Source organism: Oncorhynchus kisutch, linkage group LG9, assembly GCF_002021735.2.
Source record: "Oncorhynchus kisutch isolate 150728-3 linkage group LG9, Okis_V2, whole genome shotgun sequence".
Classification (NCBI taxonomy): Eukaryota; Metazoa; Chordata; class Actinopteri; order Salmoniformes; family Salmonidae; genus Oncorhynchus; species Oncorhynchus kisutch.
The window spans coordinates 30,319,052-30,326,152 of NC_034182.2; the positions used below are offsets into that span (position 1 = coordinate 30,319,052).

General features: G+C 41.1%; 1 protein-coding gene across 3 annotated transcripts in view; it reads right to left on the minus strand.

Moving 5' to 3' along the window:
- LOC109897035 (inactive ubiquitin carboxyl-terminal hydrolase 53) overlaps positions 1-6,866 on the minus strand; it is a 55,814-nt gene extending 48,948 nt beyond the window's left edge. For all 3 annotated transcript variants that reach the window (XM_020491543.2, XM_020491544.2, XM_020491541.2), the window contains exon 1: positions 6,698-6,866. The gene's annotated coding sequence lies outside the window, so the exon portion shown is untranslated. The remainder of the gene's footprint in view (positions 1-6,697) is intronic.
- Positions 6,867-7,101: the final 235 nt, after the last annotated feature.

A 7,101-nucleotide genomic window follows, 5' to 3' on the forward strand; every position in this document is an offset into this window, starting at 1 on the left:
AAGAGGGCACGACAAAGCCTTTTCCCCCTCAGGAAACTAAAAAGATTTGGCTTGGGTCCTGAGATCCTCAAAAGGTTCTACAGCTGCAACATCGAGAGCATTCTGACTGGTTGCATCACTGCCTGGTACGGCAACTGCTCGGCCTCTGACCGCAAGGCCCTACAGAGGGTAATGCGTACGGCCCAGTACATCACCGGGGCTAAGCTGCCTGCCATCCAGGACCTCTACACCAGGCGGTGTCAGAGGAAGGCCCTAAAAATGGTCAAAGACCCCAGCCATAGACTGTTCTCTCTACTACCACATGGCAAGCAGTACCGGAGTGTCAAGTTTAGGACAACAAGGCTTCTCAACAGTTTTTACACCCAAGCCATAAGACACCTGAACAGGTAATCAAATGGCTACCCAGACTATTTGCATTGTGTGCCTCCTCCCAACCCCTCTTTCTACGCTGCTGCTACTCTCTGTTTATCATATATACATAGTCACTTTATCTATACATTCATGTACATACTACCTCAATCAGCCTGACTAACCGGTGTCTGTATGTAGCCTCGCTACTTGTATAGCCTGTCTTTTTACTGTTGTTTTATTTCTTTACCGATTGTTCACCTAATACCTTTTTTGCACTATTGGTTAGAGCCTGTAAGTAAGCATTTCACTGTAAGGTCTACTCCTGTTGTACTCCGCCCACGTGACAAATAAACTTCAATTTGATTTGAGAGTGCTCTGAAATTGGAGTAGATGGCCAGAGTGAATTTACATACACAAGAGATATTCTAACTGTTTATAGTTAGCTAACGCACTTTTGTACATCACCCTGTAACGTACAATTGACCTTATTTTAGCTGCCCATCTCTGCATGATTTAAGAAAGCAATGAGCTCCGTCTGGTCTTTTAAAAATGGCAGGTCAGGAAGCGAAACCTACTGCGTGATAGGGAAAGCTGTGTGGGGAAACAGCTTCTTTTTTTTGTTACCCGATCGGTCCAAACTATCACCTCTAAAATGTAAATAAACACTATAAGGAGTTTATATAATGTGTCATTACATACCTATTTGAAGGTTAGTGTCGAATTGAATTGTGTTTTTAGGGTGGCGCTAAAGTGATCTTCAGAAGTAAACAGCGGTTGTCGTGGCTTTTGAGAGTCATGATGGCTGCAGTGATGACACAAAAAATGAATGCATTCAGTTGTACAATTGACTAGATATCCCCCTTACCCTGTCCCTTTCTTGTTTTGAGTCTGCGAGAGAAGCGCTACACCTGGTGGAGAAGCTGTCCGACACAGGAGTTGCATTATGCGTGCTGTACGCTACATCATGTCACAATTTTAAAAAAAGGTACAGCGTCAGAGGGGTCAGTTTTTAAAAACTTTTCTCCAATACTAATTGGGCCATTACCATGTAAACAACGCTTCAATAGAAATATAGTTCACACCCCAGATTTTAATGCCAACAGTCGCTACAATCCTATTAGTTTTCACTGCAGCCTCGTTTGAATGCCGCGGTTGCGCAGATTTGTACGGAATGGGGTTAGTCAACAGTAACAGTCGTTCAAGTTCTTGCTAGTTAACCAAACGATACCTGCATCACTAACTGTGTATAGCCACCAAAAAATAAATTAGGAAAAAGTCAGTCACACACCCACTCCTCCAATGGCATGACATCCTCCTAGCTAGCAAACGCTAGGCTCCGTGTTTTTAGCTTACTACATAAATAGACATGCTAGCCTATTAGCCATGTTATGAGTGACTTGTGATCATTGCCGTTGCTAGTTTGATTGCATTGACATTCCAGCCTTAGTTACATTCGTCCATTTTTGTCCAGAATATTGAGTCATTGAAACTGAAATAGTGCATCCCGAATCGATTTGGAAACGCTTAATGTTTGTGTTTTTGTATTCTTATGATTGGGACCTACTGGCTTATTATGACCAAGTTTATGGACTGCTTATCCGTTAACATTATGCTGTGTGTGACTGCCGCCTTTCCACCGGCCCTATGCAGTGAAGTGGGGCACACTAATTTTGCCAAAAAGTTTCCAAACGGCCCACCTATGTTTTATTTTTTAATTCCTAGAGATTTTTTACATTTTCACTCTCCTGCATGAGTGTGCTGGTATTACGGTTGCTGTCCTTTCAAAATCATGCTGCTACAGAAACAAGCTGGTTCTTCAGCATTCTATTATTTTCTCAAAACTACCTTACGGGTTCTAATGAAACGATCCCCCAAAAAGTTTAGCATGATAAATTATCCATGGGCTAAAAACAGCATAGCATTATCTAGTGGTGTACAATAAAGCAAATGTCACAAAAAGATCATCAAAATGTTGAGTTGTTATACTGAGGTGTGCATACGGTTTGTGTAAAATAGAGAATCATTTCTGAATGAAGTCTATTTTCCAATATTAATTGTGATGGAAAGAAGTTTATTCTAAAAACCTAAATTATCATTCATATCAATTCAACTGAATTTGGAGCTTTGTCAAATGGGAAAATCTAACCCTGTCACAATCGAGGCTCATTGTTGTCCCAAAATAGATTAATAAGTAGGCTATATTCATAACACGTTCATATTGAGCTTTATTCTAAGTCAACACCACTCGCTCACCTCGAAATAAATCAAAGAAACTCACATAATGTATATAAAAGTAGCCTACAATATCATATAGTCTAGAATAAACCATTGATTTCTGATGAGATCATTTTCATTCGGTTTGTAATACCTTACCCACAACTCAGGTTTTTAATGAGCTCTGTGCCTTTGATTGTGAGGAATATATATTAAAAAAGAGAGCCTGATGTTTGAGGATAGGATGAGGTATTCATTTTGCTAGCAAGGCTTTAGGGAAAAAATAAGGTGTCGAAGACTCGACTCACATCAGTGAAACTCACTGGGGAGTTGAGTACAAACTGTACTCACTGGTCATTCAAAAAGACAGTATTTCAAAAGAACTGAGCTATGTGGTAAAAAAATACTAATTGACTGTCTGCTTATCACTCAGATGTTTGCTGAATGTTCTGTAAAAGTGAATCATGTACAGAAATGTGATATTGGCAGTGTTAAGAAACTAGTGTTGTCATCATGACAAATATTGACCAAAAATACACAATAATTTCAAAGATTTTACTGAGTTACAGTTCATATAAAGAAATCAGTGCAGACTTGGGTGGGCCTGTGAGGTCATAGGCCCCACCCACTGGGGAGCCAGGCCCAGCCAATCAGAATGTGTTTTTCCCCACAAAGTGCTTTATTAGAGACAGAAATACTCCTCAGTTTCATCAGCTGTCCAGGTGGCTGGTCTCAGATGGTCCCGCAGGTGAAGAAGCCAAATGTGGAGGTCCTTTGGTCCCCAGCACAAGGTGCACCTGTGTCAGAAGCATACCACCATACATCCCACTGCTGGCTTGCCTCTGAAGGTAAGCAGGGTTGGTCCTTGTTGGTCGCTGGATGGGTGACCAGATGCTGCTGGAAGTGGCATTGGAGGGCCATATCCCAATGCCTCAGGGCAGTGATTGGGGACATTGCCCTGTGTAGGGTGCCGTCTTTCGGATGGGACGTTAAACAAGTGACCTGACTCTGGTCACTAAGATCCCATGGCACTTATCGTAAGAGTAGGGGTGTAAACCCCATTGTCCTGGCGAAATTCATAATTCCCATCTAATCATCTCCAGCTTCCAATTGGCTCATTCATCCCCCTTCCTCTCCCCTGTAACTATTCCCCAGGTTGTTGCCAGTCAACTGTTCTCAGTCAACTTACCTTAAATCATTTTAAATAATACTGTTTAATCAGCTGCTTGATATGCCACACCTGTCAGGTGGATGGATTATATTGGCTGAGGATAAATGCTCACTAACAGGGATTTCAATTTGAAAGAAATATGCTTTTTGTGCATATGGAACACTTCTGGGATCTTTTATTTCAGCTCATGAAACATACCAACACTTTAGATGTTGCGTTTATATTTTTGTTCATTATAGAACAGATATGTTCATGAATGGAAATGCCTAAGTAGCTTAGCCCAATATTAATTAAGGAGCCTACCGTTACTCCTTAAAGTCCAAGGGCCTTTAATTTATTTCTTTAGAGGTAGCCTGGCTCTGGCAGCCAAAACAGCCAAATAAAATACTCCATCTAAACATGAATCAATTCTCAATTGTGATATACGGTTCTAGAAATACATTTCTCCCTGCTCTGCTGACGAGTTCTTTGCTCCACTCATAAAGGAGTAATAAAGGCCTAGTGCACTCATTTGGTGGGGAATTGTGTTTTTGTATTAATAACTTTTTTTTTCTTAAATTGTGATTTATCAGGGGGTGCTGAGGCACCCTCAGCACCCCTACTTCCCACGGCTATGGCTGTAACATGGATACATGGCCATGTGGGAAAACTAACCCTAACCCTATAAAGGCTGTGTATCAATTACACTTTAGAAAATTATTTCTCTCTGATATGAAAGAAAAGGTCCTTATGCTTCCAAAACGGTACCGCAAGCAATGAGTGTTAATATTCAGACTGAACGTTGCGGTTCTTAACAAAACTAGCCCTCTACAGAACAGACTGAATTCTTTGGGATGTGGATTCCACAGGGTTGTTGGACTATGCTGATGCGATGTCATCACGCAATTGCTGCAGATTGGAAGGCGGTACACCACCAGCCTGTACTGTTGACACTAGGCAGAAATGTGTCCATGGACCCATGCAGTTTACGCCAAATACTGAATCTGCCATCAGCATGACGCAGCAGGAACTGGGATTCGTCGGACTAGGCAATGTTTTTCCACTGCTCAATAGTCCAGTGTTGGAGATCGCTTACCCACGGGAGCCACTTCTTGTTTTTAGCTGATAGGAGTGGAACCCAGTGTGGTCATCTGCTGCAATAGCCCATCCGTGACAAGGATCGACGAGTTGTGCATTCCAATATGCTGTTCTGCACACCACTGTTGTACTGCAGCAATATGTCTGTTTGTGGCCCGCCTGTTAGCTTGCACAATTCTTGCCATTCTCCTTCAACCTTTCTCATCAACGAGCTGTTTTCCCCCACAGGACAGCCACTGACTGGATGTTTTTTGTTTGTCGCAACATTCTCTGGAAACCCTAGACACTGTTGTTCATGAAAAGCCCAGGAAGGCAGCTGGTTTTGAGATCCTAGATCCGGTGTGCCTGACACCAACGATCAAACCACGCTCAAAGTCGCTTAGGTCACTCGTTTTGCCTATGCTAACGTTCAATCGAACATAACTGAATGCCTCGATGCCGGTCTGCCTGCTTTATATAGCAAGCCAAGGCCATGTGACTCATGGTCTGTATAAGCGATACATTTTTTTTAAACAGGGTGGTGTACCTAAAACTGTTCGGTGAGAGTATATTTCCACACCGAGGTTGGAATAATACTGTGACATTTTGAAAATGATAAATGCCCTTTTAGTGTAAGACCTGTTGAAAAGACAGACTCAAATGTCTGCCTGTTTTGGTGGGATGGAGTTTTGGTCTGCTTGGTGAAATCAAATGAGTTAATAGACCAATGAGAAAGAGTTCCAAACCATCAATTTCTGCAAATTTTCCATTTTCCCCTCCCACTCAGAGGGATTATTGAGCAGTGACAGTCCTCCCAAAATTCTTGCTTGGGAAATTGCTCTTTGCAAAAAAATATTCCCCACCTTGTCAACTCGGGTCGGCTACTCGAACCAGAGACCTTTTGGTTACTGGCCCAACGCTCTTCTAGACTACCTGCAACCCCCAAAATGTCCAATGCAGCAGTTTTTACCTCCAATATCCAATTATTTCTGGGTAACAATTACTATGATTTTTTATTTTTTACCACATTAATTGAAAACAATCATAGTAATTGGATATTGGAGGTAAAAACTGCTGCATTGGACATTTTGGGGGTTGCAGGTAGTCTAGAAGAGCGTTGGGCCAGTAACCAAAAGGTCTCTGGTTCGAGTAGCCGACCCGAGTTGACAAGGTGGGGAAAAATTTTAAAAATCTGTCGGTGCGCTTGAGCAAGGCACTTAACCCTAATTTGCACCAGTGGTGTGATAATACTATGGCTGACCCTGTAAAAACAACATTTCACTGCATCTTTCAGGTGTATGTGAGAATAAAACCAGGCCATGGCTGCAGTAACCTGCCAAGTTCAATAGGTTGCAATTACACAAGTATTGTGGCCTATTTGCTGGAGATTTTTAAACATATAACATGATTGACCAGGCACAAAAATATGACATAGTTTGAGAAATGGGTTTGGAAGGCTTTCAATAAGTAAACTTTTATGAATTGCTGTCAGTGTCAACTGGCTATGTGACAGACTAGTCTTTGTTCGTGTTGATACAATGTCGCAAGAACAATGAGGAAATATGTCAAGCCAGGCACTTCCACAATTTTTAGGAGATATACATATATATATATATATGTAACATGAAGGCTACTTTTTGTTTCATGCAGTCATATAAGCACTACTAATGCCGCACTAATAGTTTGACGTTTTTGTTTCGTTCATGAATAGGTCAATGACACATATACACATATATATATACATACATAATAGGCTAACAAATCGGAAGTTCATCAGCGATTTCATACGTTTCGACTGAGTTTACCTGTAATTCAGGTACATTTACGCCTCATGTGCGTTGATGCTGGAAATGTTAGAGAAAATAACAAACAACCCAACCTAAACCAAAAGAACACAACACTCACCGTTTTAAAGAAATAACAATATCTCACAAGGAGGGAATCTGCAGCTCTTCCAAATGTGTTTGAATTCTTGAAATGGAAACAGCTAGGAGTTTCGGGAAGAAATTGACGACGCCTATGATACTGTCCCAACAGTCGTTGCGGTAAAAAAAATTATATATATATATATATATATATATATATATATATATATACACATACAGAGGGCTCGTTATAAATTAAACCACATAACTAAAAGCACGTGTTACAACTTTGCTGTTATCGTTGTTACGGACTCTTTCTTCCTGTATAATTCCAGTTTTTGACACCATCCGTCCCATTCACTTGCTGTAGGCTATTCCGGTTTTTAGAGTCGTATGTTTCTTGCAGTTGTTGATGCGCAGATGTAGTGAGCAATGATCGACTTC